At 41.1% G+C, this 16614-nt stretch overlaps 1 protein-coding gene across 2 annotated transcripts in view; it reads right to left on the bottom strand.

The window, feature by feature from the left end:
- sema5ba (sema domain, seven thrombospondin repeats (type 1 and type 1-like), transmembrane domain (TM) and short cytoplasmic domain, (semaphorin) 5Ba) overlaps nucleotides 1-16614 on the bottom strand; it is a 281741-nt gene that overhangs the window by 218946 nt on the left and 46181 nt on the right. For both annotated transcript variants that reach the window (XM_034110160.2, XM_034110161.2), the window contains exon 2: nucleotides 7577-7642. The gene's annotated coding sequence lies outside the window, so the exon portion shown is untranslated. The remainder of the gene's footprint in view (nucleotides 1-7576; nucleotides 7643-16614) is intronic.

The raw sequence follows: 16614 nt of genomic DNA, 5'->3' as shown, positions 1-16614 counted from the left end.
TCCACCACGGCCCCCGGACAAAAGCCTCCCCCTGCAGCCGTCTCGTCCTGCGGAGGGATTGAGTTCATAAAACCAGGAAACAAAGTTGGAAAGTAATCAAATCTCCCACCTATCGAGGAGAGGGAAAGGAAATGAAGGAGACATCAATCTCTGGGGTAAAGCTTGCAGTTGATTAGACGATAAATAAAAGTCGAGGTGCCAACAACACACATTCCACACACGGGGAGTTTTACTGTGCCTTCAGCAGCTTCTTGTTTAGTTGTCTTTGAAGACTTTGACATAGTGGTGCAGTTTGAATGTGTGGGCTTTTGGTGGGATCCAGGCCCAGAGGATCTACTGTGATTTCTCTCGAGATACCCGCTGATGTCTGAAGACGACACCTCCTCCAAAGATCGTAGCGGATCCCATCCATAACTGGCAGACTTGTATATGTTGCACGCACTCCTCACAAAGTGTTCCTCTTCAGATCAGCTCCTAAAACATTTAAGAACTCCTCTGCACTAGGGATGCCAGCGATTATTCGATTATTCGAATATTCGCTACAGTCTCCATAATCGATTTTGATCATGGTCAGTTTCTGGCAACCCTACAATGTACCCCCAAGTTCCCTCTCTTTCTTCCTCGAGGTAGCTGTGCACCTGCTCATTACTTCGTTTTAACGTTTATGTTCTTGGGCAGCAAATTGAGAAATGAACCAGCTACGGGGGATCGAGGGGTCTTTGGGGACGTTTTCTCACATGAGCATCGATAGTGTGGGGCTTTCTAACACCCTGAACCCTGTAATTAGAGGGGACCCGCTCCACTTCCTGCACCACAGCCAGTAATAGTTCATATAAGGACAACGTATCATCGCTCAAACATGGACTAGTATGGATTTGAAAATATGTGCTACTGTATATTTTTAACATCGTTTTTTCACGATAAGCTCCATCCTGAACACTGTTGCTCTCGCGCTTTGTACAACATAAGCTCGTCACGGCTTAGTCTGACAGCCTTATAGCGAAGGAGATTATAAAAGTCAGGCACTGATCAGCAGCAACATCCCGTGTCCACTCGGCTTGCTGGTCTTTGTTATGATAGTTTCCTTCCGACAGACACTGGACTAAAACAAGCTTTTTGTGCAATCCTTCCAGAAAAGACACCGGCGCTTTTCTGAAAATTTGAAATCACTCAAAGTGCTCAGACTGGCTGCACTTTTTCTGAAGAAGGTCGCTTACGACAACATTGGATCTGCTTACATTGGAATCAATTAAAAAAAGACAAGGGCTCGCCTAGAAGAGCGCTATGTGTAACTTTTAATTATTTTGTGTGTTTTTCTATTTCTTCTCACTTTGACCATCGTAAAAACAATGAATTGTGCTACACAAATAAATGGCCTTGCCTTGTAAGATATAAGAATGGGAGTCTATTCATTCGTCAGTCATTTGCAGTTTCTATGCGTGAACATTAAGGGTTCTAGTATAGTCCATTAGAGTTACTAAAGCTATTCAACATAACAGTAATCCAATTATTAAGATCTTTTTTGTTTAAAGTGTTATAATCACACTGTGGAAGGACTGAAGTATGAACAGTGATTATAACTAGATAACTGTTGGATTATTATTACATTTAGAAATGATCCATTTAAGATAGGGCAAAGATTACACATCGGGGTGCAGATATTAATTATTTATATTCATCTATTATTTCTAGAGTCCAAGGTGACATCTTGGACCCAAAGATATTAAACATATAAATATGAATCAGACAAAAGCACCAGATAGAGTTATGTCTTCACCGTGACAATTGATCAGTTATCAAAGCCAGAAATCGAGGTGTAGTGATGGACTCAGACCTGAAGTTCAACAGCCACATTACAACAGTCATTCGGTCTGCTTATTGTCACCTGAAGAATATATCGAAGATTAAAAAACTAATGTCACAACAGGACTTAGAAAAGCTTGTCCATGCTTTTATTTTCAGTGGACTCGACTACTGCAATAGTGTCTTCACAGGGCTGACAAAAATCCATCAGGAAGCTGCAGCTGATCCAGAACGCTGCTGCTGTGTCCTCACTAACACTAAAAGAGTGGATCACATCAGTCCGGGTTCTGAAATCTCTACATTGGCTTCCAGTCGGCCAAAGAATTGATTTTAAAGTTCTATTGCTAGTTTCTAAATCATTACATGGTTTAGGACCAAAGTATATTGTTGAACTCCTGTATAATTACGAGCCATCGAGGTGCCTCAGGTCTTCAGGGACGGGTCTGCTATCGGCTCCGAGAGTAACAACAAAACATGGAGAGGCAGCATTTAGCTGTTAAGCCGGACCCAAATCGTACACGTCCGCAGAAACGCTTACTATTTTTAAATCGAGACTAAAAACATATCTCTTTGCCGCTGCTTTTAATTGAGATGCTCATATTCAAACTACAGTATGCCTTTTCAACATGTATTGTATACCTGTGGTGTTTATTTGTAATGTCTGTTGTAAAATTGTATAATGTGTTTTTAATGTATTTATTCCTAAAAAGTATTTTAATTTGTTTTGTAAAGTACTTTGAATTGTCGCGTACAGAAAAGTGCTATATAAATAAACTTGCCTTGATAGATTTGATATGTATCCATGTATCGACTAAAGGACAGGTGGATTCATTCACTGAATCCAAAGCCATACATTATGTGTGGCTTTTAAAAAAAATGTGTTAGACATACGAGCTTCAGGAGATTTGTCATCAATTTGAAATCTAGAAAGAGCTTATTGGGCGACTACTACGATACGATAATACTTTATTGGTCAGATCAAGTCTGAAATGGTGCTTGCATCGCAGCAGCTCCATGTGTAACATCAACAGACAAATATCAAGACACAATACATGAAAAACAAACAACAAACATGTAGCATAACAGCTCGATCACTGAGAGAAAACATTGGTGCACGTAATCGGGTAACATACAAATAAACTTGTGTGATCTTGCACATTATATTAATAAAATACTGTTCTGTGGGTAACATGCAACTTAGATCTGACTGCGGTCTAATCGAGGAGGCAACAGAACATTCCCAAAGTAGAAAAAAAAAACGGGCTAATTTGTAGCGAGCAGGTGATTTGTTGCTACGCGGCTAATTAGCAATTAGTCCACTGAAAGACTCCACCGAGGTCCTGTGTATGGGTGATGGGTAATGGATGGATACGTGCAGGTCTTACAGAACTGGCATGGAACCACCATCACGGGCTCTTATTACACCGCGGGGTTTCCACAGCTGATCCAAACGGAGACCGAGCCAAGTCATGATATCATCCGCTGGCATGCGTTTCAAAACCGTGTCACACCGGCCTATTGCTCCAGCGATTTTAACTCATCTCAGGGGACCCCCTCCATCACCACGTCACCCCCCCCCCCCGGCCATGTGGTGTGAATGCCTCCTCTGTGAGCAGGCCAAGGATCTGCCAGCAGCCCCTCTCTTTGTGAGCTCAATGGGCACGACTCGGCCACGTTTTAAGGCGCCCTAATGTACCGTGGCCGCACCACAAAGGAAGCGTGGTAATTTGCCAGGGATAATGACCCTCCCTTAATTCTGCCCTCGGGGCCACTAACAGAAAGCTTTAAAGAGAATCCTTATCCAGGGATGAGTCCCCTGTCCCCCTTTCTCCTAGGTCTCTCTCTCTTCCTCAGTCCACCTCTTTGCTCTTCTCTTGGCCTGAAAGGAGCTTGTTTTCTTCCGGCTTTTTGTCATCCTGAACTAAATATCAGCAAACAACCACGGAGCCGGAGGAGAGGGCATGCCAACCCCGACAGGAGGCCCTGATCTCACCCCTGAGGAACACCAAGAGGAGCTTTCGTAAGAGAGGCCATTGCTGCCCTGCTCCGATGACACATATTAGGGAAAGACTGATTGAACAGACCAGAGTGTGAGAGATGGAGACAACAACCTATATTTCTGATTCAGCTGCTCCTCACATTGTCACGCCTAAGGTAGACAACATAAATATAACAACACGGCATGTTCACTCACATCATCTCTAATTATCCTGCAGGAACAGATTGTGTACGATCTATGAAATGAACTCTTGATTATTCCACTCAATTCAAACAAAGCAGGGCTTGATAACTCTTGATTCCAGATGTGTTCATCCTGATCTAAGTCTAACACCACACCAAGCATAAAAGCCAACACGTCTTGAATTTATTTTGAATATCAATAATACTGTTTTTTGTGTGCAGATGCTCCGTGTCGATATCTTTGAGGGAATACTCAAGGTTTGTCAGTAAATATTGCTCCACTTCATTTTCTGTCAACAGCAGCACATTCCACACGGTCCCCGTCACAGAGGACCCTGTATGCTCAGCTGAGCAAACCCTCTGGTAGACATAAGATAAGTCTAGTTTAATGATAGAGTAGTAAAGTGTATGTAAAGTAGGGGTCCCCAGCACATACATAACTGGTTTTGGGGGTTATTGAGGATGCCGAGTCAATTTCTGATTGATTGTGATCATTTTCAGGATCAAAAATGGTAGCTCTAACCAGAAAGTGGGCATATTGGGCGGAGTGGCGCAGTGGGCTGTGCGTTTGATCATCAGATCAAGAGGGCGAAACCCGCCACCGCTGCCGTATAGGGTTGCCAGAAACTGACCATGATCAAAATCGATTGGCAGCCCTGGCGAATAATAATCGATTATTCGACCTCCCCCCCCCCCCCCCCCCGCGGGAGAAAAAAAAAAAAAAAAAACTCAGACAAAAAAAATTCCGTTGTTTTCTTTACTGGAACATGTTAAACAGTACAAACAACACACAAGCATGTCATCACAACTACGTGGCCTTGAAGTGAAGTTGGTAATAGCCGGCTGTGCTGCGTCTTTCTCTGTAACCTCTTTGGCGTGCTTCGCACTCAAATGCGAACGCATTGTTGAGCTTGAGTTGTGATAGACCAACGTCTTTTCGCAGAGCTTGCATTTAACTTCCTTTGGACTTGTAAGTTCGAAGTAGTTCCACGAGGAACTCTTTTTACCTGCCGCTTTGTTCATCTTTAGTCGCACGTGTGAGGGAGAGGGGGGGGTGGGGGCGGGGGCGGTGTGTAGCGTGCTACACACTGACCAATGTGTGACCAATGGCCATTTACAATTATTAATACTATTACTATTATTAGCATATATATATATTTATATATATTTTGGTTGAAACTAAGCCAGAAAAAAAAAAAAATACATAAATAATAAAAAAAATATATATAAATAATAAAAAAATATATATAAATAAAATCGATTTTTAAAAATAATATTCGATTATGGAGACTGTAACGAATATTCGAATAATCGAATAATCGCTGGCATCCCTACTGCCGTATTGTCCACAGTACATGACCATTACATGTATGTATGTATGTATGTATGTATGTATGTATGTATGTATAATGTGTGTGTGTGTGTGTGTGTGTGTGTGTGTGTGTGTGTGTGTGTGTGTGTGTGTGTGTGTGTGTGTGTGTGTGTGTGTGTGTGTGTGTGTGTCTGTGTGTGTGTGTGTGTGTGTGTGTGTGTGTGTGTGTGTGTGTGTGTGTGTGTGTGTGTGTGTGTGTGTGTGTGTGTGTATGTATGTATGTATGTATGTATGTATGTATGTATGTATGATATGTGTGTGTAATGTGTATCCGTAAAGCGCTTTGAGTAATTGAAAAGCGCTATAATAAATATAAGGAATTATTATGATTATTATACTGGACTCTTGGTGGGGTGATTTGGACTACCATGGGTTATTATTACCTCTACTGTGGATACTTTTTCTCTTTTTACCTGCCGCTTTGTTCATCTTTAGTCGCACGTGTGAGGGAGAGGGGGGGTGGGGGCGGGGGCGGTGTGTAGCGTGCTACACACTGACCAATGTGTGACCAATGGCCATTTACAATTATTAATACTATTACTATTATTAGCATATATATATATTTATATATATTTTGGTTGAAACTAAGCCAGAAAAAAAAAAAATACATAAATAATAAAAAAAATATATATAAATAATAAAAAAATATATATAAATAAAATCGATTTTTAAAAATAATATTCGATTATGGAGACTGTAACGAATATTCGAATAATCGAATAATCGCTGGCATCCCTACTGCCGTATTGTCCACAGTACATGACCATTACATGTATGTATGTATGTATGTATGTATGTATGTATAATGTGTGTGTGTGTGTGTGTGTGTGTGTGTGTGTGTGTGTGTGTGTGTGTGTGTGTGTGTGTGTGTGTGTGTGTGTGTGTGTGTATGTGTGTGTGTCTGTGTGTGTGTGTGTGTGTGTGTGTGTGTGTGTGTGTGTGTGTGTGTGTGGGTGTGTGTGTGTGTGTGTGTGTGTGTGTGTGTGTGTGTTGTGTGTGTGTGTGTGTGTGTGTGTGTGTGTGTGTGTGTGTGTGTGTGTGTGTGTGTATGTATGTATGTATGTATGTATGTATGTATGATATGTGTGTGTAATGTGTATCCGTAAAGCGCTTTGAGTAATTGAAAAGCGCTATAATAAATATAAGGAATTATTATGATTATTATACTGGACTCTTGGTGGGGTGATTTGGACTACCATGGGTTATTATTACCTCTACTGTGGATACTTTTTCTTCCAAAAAATAAGCAACCTGTCCTCTTCAAATGTTCAAGAGTCTCTTAAATCTTTCAAATTGAACCAAAATGATTAAAAATCAGCCCAACTGAGTACAAATATTACAATCCTGGTAACAAATTCATTTCTGATCCTGAAAATGTAGAGATGGCCTCCTCAGTGACCCCCGAAACCACTCAAAACATTTCCAAATTGGCCAACCCATTTGTTTAACTATGATCCACATCGGCTATAATGCTAATTAATGCTAATCAACGTATGCTAATGTAGCTAATTGCCTGCAAGTTAGCATCCAGCGGTTTCTATGAGCTGGGGACCTGCACTATACATTTAAATTATAAAACGTTGGGGTACTCAACATGTTCCCGGTTCACAACAAGACTATGATCAGTTTGGGGAGGTTTGTTTCAGGTGTCCTCCGTTTTCTATCAAATACAATTCTAGTTCTAAGAGATATGATCCTGGAGCCTCGCTTGTTGAGGGGAGTCCTGATGACAGCATGTCTCACTGTTGTTATAATCACACTAATAGCAGACAGCGTGTTAATGGAGGCGATGCCACAAGGTGACTGCGTCCTCGTCACATCGCATCTAAACACTGATTTCACCCCACAGTGTCAATTAGCCTGAAGGACGTGTGCAGAGGAGAGACAGAGGTACGGCTCATCCATTAGCCGCCTGGAAGAAGCACTTCCATGAGTTCCTCCATCTCTCCTTCGCGGCTTTTCACATCGCTCACTCAGAATAGAAAGGGCCTTTCAACAGAGGACCTCTCACTAAAGCAGCCACAGAGATCTTAGGGGGTAGGGAAGACATTTAGAGAGGGAGAATAGGAGAAACAGAATAATAGGCAGTCCCTCATGGTGGACATTGTTCAAAAGAGCAGACAGAAGTTCGGTGCTCGGCTGCGAACACTTATCAAATTCCTTGACAGATACAAAGCAGAAATTCCAAGAAAAGCTAGTTTCAAATCAAAGTTTACTCACCAGCTAAGCATCACTGGGTCGTGGGTCGTTTTTGTGGGGGGGGGGTGGTCTGTCCTTTTCAGACTCCTGGAAGAAGGGAGAGAGGAAGGGAGAGAAAGGGGGAGGGTGAGTCTTTAACTAGCTGCTCACCTCCTTCTCATAAGCAGAGCGCCGAGCCACAAAGAAGTGCTGGCGCTCTCGTAAACAAACCGCCAACTTCTCAATGGAGCGGGGGGGCGGAGCAGGAATGGCTTTTAAACAGGGACTTCATGTGGATATGGGGGGGGGGGGGTGGAGGGTGAAAAGGGACCTGCGAGGTGCCTTTATATCCAAACCGGACAATAACAAGGCTACAGTTCAAACGCATTAAAAACACAAACTTTAGGATATTTCTACATATTTCTGTATATTTCTGTATCTCTGTAGTATATTTCTATATATTTCTATATATTTCTGTATATCTGTAGTATATTTCTATATATTTCTGTATCTCTGTAGTATATTTCTATATATTTCTGTATCTCTGTAGTATATTTCTATATATTTCTGTATCTCTGTAGTATATTTCTATATATTTCCGTATCTCTGTAGTATATTTCTATATATTTCTGTATCTCTGTAGTATATTTCTATATATTTCCGTATCTCTGTAGTATATTTCTATATATTTCTATATCTCTGTAGTATATTTCTATATATTTCTGTATATTCCTGTATCTCTGTAGTATATTTCTATATATTTCTGTATATTTCTGTATCTCTGTAGTATATTTCTATATATTTCTGTATATTTATATATATTCCTGTATATTTATATATATTTCTGTATATGTCTGTATCTCTGTAGTACATTTATATATATTTCTTACAGTATGCTCTGTAGTATATTACTGTATCTGTAGTATATGTATGTATCTCTGTAGTAAATGTCTATATATGTATCTCTGTAGTATATTTCTATATATTTCTGTATCCTCGTAGTATATATCTATGCATTTCTGTATCTCTGCAGTATGTATCCATCCATGTAAGATATAGAAAACACAGCAGAAAACCAGCGAATCAACGATATGGATGAGACGAGGTGGCTAATTGTGTTGAATCCGACGCGGAGGCTAATATGCAGAGAGCACTTTGGGAAGAAGGCTTTTTGATCTCAACGCTGCAGAGCAAATTGGAACAAATAGGTTTCTACGGCAACCTGGAAGAGCAGCTCAGACCTGCCTGAAAAATCAGAGAGAGATGATTGCTAATTTCTTAGTGCTGCAATAAGACTGATTACTTCTGCCTAGATGTTTAATGTGCCTTCAGACAGGATGCTGATTGGCTGGCATTTGATTGTGTTCAGGGCTGAATGTTGTTTTTACTCTCAATTAAAAGCTGATTTGTTTCTGGCAACAACTTTGGAATATAGCAGACATCTTAATTGGCAACTCGGGAGGACTTTTTTCTTTTTCTTTTTCTTTCACAGATGTAAAAAGCTTTAAAAAAACTTCACAGATTTGCAAAACTACAGTAAAAAAGCAGCTACAGGCTAAATGTGGGCAGAAAAACGCTTTGACGCGCTCAAACTAAAAAACGATCCGCTTCGTGATGGCGACTGTGATGGTGATTGCGCTGGAAAACTGCGGTAGAAATGGCGGTTCAAGAACAGCGGTCCAAATCAACGAAAAAATTGTCTCTTACTGACTAACCCGTTCCTCTCCAAAACCACCCAAAACCACCCAAAGATACTACATAATAAATAAAAAACTCAGCGACCTTTCCTATGGCTCCTTCAACTTCCTTCACTAGGTTTGGAAATACATGAGATGAAAACTGTAAAAAAGTGACAAGTGGGTCAAACAGGTGGGATGAAAGTGCTTCGATATGAACAGATAATACATATCTTAAATGGATGAAGAATCTTGATGTCTAGAAGACTTCACACAATGGGGATTGTATTGTGTCTGACTTTGCTCCATCGTAACAAATCAGCAGATCTACAGCTCCAACGAAACCACACTTTCAACATTGTGCCTGCAACTGACGAAGAGAGGCTCGATTTTAGACGATCGTCAGAAATGACCTTTCTGACTGAGGCAGTTTTTGATCAGTTCCATCCCCTCCTCCTATATCAGGGGTGTCAAACTCAATTTCATCACGGGCCACATTCGCATTATGGTTGCACTCAAAGGGCCCGGTGTAACTTTAAGACTATATAAAAATACATATATAAATATTTAATATATTTAAAATAATGTATTATATTACATCATTGCCTCTGCATTGGATTATCATCGGATAGGGTAATAACTTCATAATTAACTACGTCTGAAAGCAGAAGTCTAGGGCAAATCATTGCAAGTCTCTTCAGTGCGCATGTCACAAAATGATTTTAAAAGAAAAGCACAAAAGTGATATTTTGAAAAAAAGTAAATTCTGAGAAAAAAGGCATATTTAGAAGAAAAAAGTCAAATTTGAGATGCATTGTGGGACATGTAGTTTATGGGCAACGTGCTTCTGTAAATCGGCATGTAACCGTATAACAAACATATTATATTATTTGCAAGCTCTTGTGGGGCCACATGACATGAAGTCGCGGGCCGGATTTGGCCCCCGGGCCTTGAGTTTGACACCCCTGCCCTATATACTCGCCAATAAGCACACAAATATAATAGGCCCATTAGTCCTGTAGTCGACCCACACAGATATAACCGCTTATGGAGAGATATTAAGGACTGTTGCTCAGTAAGACGACAGAGCAGGAGAGATGTGTGTTGTTGCTCTGCAGTGTCCTTTATCGCCTTCCCTATGGGAGCTTTTCAAATTCATTAGACAAAAGCTGTGAAGGGCACCGAACTATTAACGCTGCGTAATGTTGTTGCTCGTGATGCATGTAGTGTCTCTGGGGCTTCCCTATAAAAAATGTGGTTCTATTTTTGTGAGACGGCGTTGGCTTGTTGCCCTTGTGTTTTCATACTAGCGTGTGATGCTGCGGGAAATGATACTCGCCAATGGGATAACCCCTGGACCGCTATTTTACACCCTAGTCTGCATCAAAAATGTAGCTTGTGTTTAAAATCACTCCTCAATCCTTACACCGACCTAAACAGTCTGTACAACTTGTAATGGCTGAATACCCCAGTTGTTCCCGTTAGTGTTTATGAAGCAAAGCAGTCTCTTGACACCTTGTTGATGGAATGGATGTGATCAATGTGGGAACTATATATTATGTTTCTTTAGTGTTAGGGTCCATCATTCATCATCCCCCTAACGAGAAGCCCACCATGTCATACTTCCACAGCCAAAGATCTGCATATCATTAGCATAACATGGCAGGAGGCACTATGCGGGCCCCCCAGTATCCAAAAGGATCTCATCAACCATAACTAGAGACTCTTTGAAGGTGGTCAAACCAACATGGGCATTGGTATCAAGTTTGAAAAGGTTGTATAACTAAGTATTTGCAAATGAGTCCATCAAGTATCAGCAATATTGGGAAAATGTCCATCAGACGCTTCAAGACTCCATCTTTAAATCTCTTGCTTTGTCCAACCAAGACTCTGGTAGAAAACGTATACCGATATAAATGAGTTCTTCCATCAGATTGTCTGAGACTGAACAGCCACGAAGACGGGTAGACAAACGCCGTAAAAGGGGATTTACTGCAGAGCTAAGCTGAGAATTTAGGGCCGAGCAGCGGGAAGTGTCCGCTCACACAAAGAGTAATCTCCAATGTCAGTGTGGGATCAGCTTGTATTCACTGAGGAGGAAGAATTCTCATAAACAGCGACCTATAGTTTCACTCACACACACACACACACACACACACACACACACACACACACACACACACACACACACACACACACACACACACACACACACACACACACACACACACACACACACACACACACACACACACACACACACACACACACACACACACACCATGTATACATCACTTCAGGGGACATTACAAGTATAGTAATGCTAGGACACACACACACACACACACACACACACACACACACACACACACACACACACACACACACACACACACACACACACACACACACACACACACTCACACACCTGTTCAAATCCAGTAACAACTGTATTGACTAGATACCTGATGAAACTGTTGCATAAACCCAACGCAGATTACATCAGAGCGTCAGGGCCCCGTTCAATATATACGTAGATAGCAACATTAGAATAATGCTTTGACATGAGTCAAAGTAGGTCTTTCAAGCTGGTTCACAATGAAATGATTGTCAGAGCAACAAGTCCTTAAACCTTAAAACTTCAGAAACCACACGTTTATTGACAGTTAGCTCGATAACGGACGATACCGTGATGTTCTGTGCAGGTGCCTCCATTCAGGAGGCTGGTGTTAAATTACAGGCTGTTTCTAACACTATTCAGACTCAGCTCTCTGAACTACAGCTTCTTTTAAATGTTGATAAAACCAAGGTAATGCTCTTTCTTTTCAAAAGCTAAAAGACACCAGAGCCTGTTTTAGATATTGTAACTACGCGAGGAATACAACTTGAAGTTGTTGCCTGTTACAAATACCTTGGTATCTGGCTTGATGATTGTCTCTCTTTTAAACTTCATGTCAATAACCTGCTTAAAAAGCTGAGGGTTAGGCTAGGTTTCTTCTACAGGAACAAGTCCTGTTTCTCGCTTGAGGCCAGGAAAAGGCTCTGTGACCTTTGACCTGTGCTGGACTCTGGGGATCTGGTCTATATGAAAGCACCTGCCAATTGCCTGGTCAAGTTAGATGCTGCGTATCACAGCGCACTGAGATTTGTGACAAACTGTAAAGCATTAACCCATCACTGTACCCTGTATGCAAGGGCTGGTTTGCCTTCCCTAACTGTACGGAGGCTCAGTCACTGGTACATTTTTATATACAAAGCCATGTTAGGGAAACTTCCATCTTATATCTGCTCCCTGATCTCACGGAGAATTGTAAGTGGCTACTGCCTGAGATTGAATGCTGTGGTTTTATTAAATGAGCAGCTGCTAGGACTGTCTTAGGGAAGACAGCTTTTAGATGCGCAGCTCCTCTGTCTTGGAACAGTCCAACTAAATGGAAACTGAGCAATCTAGTGCCACTAAATGTTTTTAAAGCTCGGTTGGATGCTACTCAATCGGAAGCTATTGGTACCGGTTTATGTGGATAATTTTGTAAATGATGCTGTATGATGTCCTTTTGTTGTTCTGTTTATGTTCTTATGTTTCATGTGGAACTACTTGAACATGTCTCCCTTGGAAAAGAGATCGATGATCTCAATGGGATTTATCTGTATAAATAAAGGTTTGAAATGAAATGAGAAGTGTTGATGTTAGAAGATCATGTACAACCTCATGCATTAACTCCCTTTATAACAAACCCTGTTCCTTTCTTGCATTTGTATCTAACGAGTGTTGATATAATTATGATTTTAGATGAGATCGTGCAGGCTATGGAGACATCGCTTGGCTTTTCACATTGACGACATCTACTGCATTTGGTATTTGGTTCCCTACAAGGTTTGCTTTTTCTAAAATAAAATCCGTTAGCACTTTAGTGTAACGCATCCAAGCTCCAGGTCTGCTGTAGCTTTTAAAGCCAATTTATTTTAAAAACAAAATAGGACTCGACCCTCCTGTGGAAACCAAAAGTGTACCAAATTGATTGTTGAGACACTTATGAACTTAATGTTTGCACTATAAAAGTCAGCGGATCCCTTGTCATATTGGAACTGTTGAAGCCTGTATCAAATGTTGTGGCTGTATCCATCCCACAATTGTTAAGATATGTAAGTCTACCCTGAGCAACAATCCCATGAAATGTGTCGCTAGCAGAGGTTGCGCTAGAGTTTTTGGCTGCCCGTCCTTTTGACGGACAGGATCATAACATTTCCGTCACAATCCATTATTACCCGTCGGTCTGTACACAACTCTGACGGACATTTCAATGAGTTGTACGGCAAAGTTAGGTTTGGAAACGATATCATCTCCTTTTTGTCGGGCATGCGTAACACCGGAGCCTCGCTGCGGGGAAGCTTTGCCGCTGTTCTGAGTTTGTTCTAATCCGTCAAAATGACGGACTGCTTTCAGATTTTTACGTCATTGTTAAAAAAAATCGGTCATAGAAGGAGATTATTCGGTTAACGCGACCTCTGGCTAGCAAGTTTACAGCAGGCACGCGTTGGCATGTCATACCAAGAAAAGTACAGGTGGAATTAAAATAAAGTAATCCATTTCAGGTGAGCTGGTTCAAGGGTCCTGTGATTGGGCATAATGGATTGCTGCCATGACTTGTTGAGGCATTTAGATTGAACCGAGACATTGTTTGCGTTACCTGCGGTAAGTCATAATGGACAACACAAAAAGATCTGATTGATGGTCACACAATATTTTTGATAGATATTAACTATTTGAGGCCTTTTCACTCGCTCATTCTGGCACACGTTGTAACACTGTATGCATGTGTATCTCACATTAAAAACAACGTCTCTATTATTCGCCCGCAGCGTTATACCTGCTGCTTTCTGTCCCTGAACTGTTTGCATCTCCAATTAGTCTTTGTGCGTATGCGTGTGGAACCCGGACGCTCTATAACCAGCGGTTGTTCTGATAACAGCAGACAAAGCAGTCATAAGGTCGAGATCACAATCTGGAGCTTTCTTTTGGTATTTTGAAACTGTTTGCAGCTCGTCCCCCCCGGTCTGTGTCCAAAATAAGTGTTTATCAACGGCGGCCATCGCATCCAGCGGTGAACATCAAATCTCCCTCATTAGGCTCCGGTTGCTGGTGACTGAACCACAGAGATTAATAAAGACTTGGCGGGAATTAGGTGAAGAGGCAACTTTCAAAACAGCAACTCAACAACTATCTCTCACACACACACACACACACACACACACACACACACACACACACACACACACACACACACACACACACACACACACACACACACACACACAGTATGCTGGTGTAGTTTGACTTCTTTCCTTCAGGGCAGGAAATGAAATATGTCTAATTAGGAGCGAGTTATTGCCCTCAGCTCTCCAGTTTGCATCAGACTGAAGCAGGGGGCTGCTGCACAAACTTTCTTGTTTAAAGTCACAAAATAAACTACTTTTTAACGAACACAGACGAGGCATGCTGAACTGTTACAGTAACTAGGGCATTCAAACATTTTAGGGTCGTAAATCTAATGTGTTATCAATCACAGGTGTTCCCAATGAACCTAAACATTGGGAACAATCTCTATTAACAGCTATGATATAATATAACATTTTAAACTATAATTAGCTTTGAGATTAAATTAAAAAATCTTAAATATAAATTACAATGTATATTTTTCCCGGGGTTTTCCAGTATATGAATGAGTATATTAATTATTCAAGGTTAAGGTATTCATTTATATTGTATGTTAACGTATATTAATATGTAAAAAAACAAAAGGGAGAAGGGGTTAAATAAGTGTAAACTTCTTCCGACCCCTTTTCGGACGTGTAATTAGCTAAAGTGTTGTTGTTTATTGATATCAGACAATGACACTACAGATTATTCAATTATTATTTAAATATTTCGTTTAGTTATTGCATTCATTCATTCATTCATTGCATTCATGTCTGTATCATCTTTTGTTTCATTTGTATTTTCTTTGGTTTTACACGCTCGAAAAAAATAAATAAACTAAACTAAACTAAACCTTGAACCTGTTGTGAAATTATAGAATCTAATATTCAATGATAATTTAGCAGTAAAGTTGTTGTTATTTATGTTTCTATACAAGTTTTAAGGACATTTTTAAACAGTCTGCAGATTAACAAGTAGATTATTGCATGTTTCTATCAACTATACAGTATACTCAAGAACATCTGTGATGAGACCAGTGGCGTCACCTGGCCTGGGTTTTTTCTGTAGCCCCGGACACTTCTCCCTCAATAATACAATACATTAACCGTGCTTTACGTGAACCTCATCACGACACAAGAGAGGACGGCAGGACTGTAATTTCCCGTGTTCAGTGAATGCAACAGAGGCAAGACACCAGACCAATCAGAGAGCTGCATGGAAATAAAAGTGTGCTTTTAAGCTCGGCTCTGTGTGTCTGTGTCGATAGCGCATTTAGTGTGATAGAGAGAGAGAGAGAGAGAGAGAGAGAGAGAGAGAGAGAGAGAGAGAGAGAGAGAGAGAGAGAGAGAGAGAGAGAGAGAGAGAGAGAGAGAGAGAGGGGGGGGGGGACCGGTGCTAGTAGGGACGGTGTTGTTAGCATCTGGTTAGCTAGCTGCACTAACGGACATACGGAGCTGTTGGTTCCACACCAAGCTGGAGGAGAGCTCTCCTCTCAGACGGAGAGGCTCAGGTGAGCTAAAGGACTCTGAGTGTTTAGATAGTTCATTTTAGTCTAAGTTATCTCAGTGGGTCTCAAACGGTTTGGTCACAAATTATTCAAAAGATTATTTCCACGGCACACCTTCATATGATCATTATAGTTATAAAACAAATAAGAGAATACATGAAAAACAGTTATGAAATACTATATGGCAGTAAAACAAGAATACAGTTTGAAAGGGGAGCGATTTGTAAAATATCCATAAAGATAAAGAACATCTGCTTACAGTTGTGTTTCATCTGGGTGTTGAGAGATGTATCCATAGATCTCTTAATGTTGCTCTCAAAGTGCACCAGATCGATGCTTTCAACTTCAAAAAATAATCTTCCCGGGGGAGCATGCCCCCAGACCCCCTAGAGGAGGTGAGGACCCCCCTAGAGGAGGTGAGGTCCGCTCCACACTCATACAAAAATAGCACTTTACTCCTGCCTATATGCCGTGAGCTGATTATCGAGCCTTAATTGTAACAGTCGCGGTTGGACTGTGTGTGTGTGTGTGTGTGTGCGTGTGCGTGTGCGTGTGTGTGTGTGTGTGTGTGTGTGTGTGTGTGTGTGTGTGTGTGTGTGAGGCGACGCCCCTGGGTGAGACTGCTTCTCAATGACCAGGCTCTGTGTGTGCATAATGTGCCGTCACTGTCATGCCCACATACCAACATGAACATGTGTTT

The sequence above is a fragment of the Pseudochaenichthys georgianus genome, chromosome 21, assembly GCF_902827115.2.
Source record: "Pseudochaenichthys georgianus chromosome 21, fPseGeo1.2, whole genome shotgun sequence".
NCBI classification, from domain to species: Eukaryota; Metazoa; Chordata; class Actinopteri; order Perciformes; family Channichthyidae; genus Pseudochaenichthys; species Pseudochaenichthys georgianus.
This window is presented reverse-complemented; position numbering and strand designations above follow the sequence as displayed.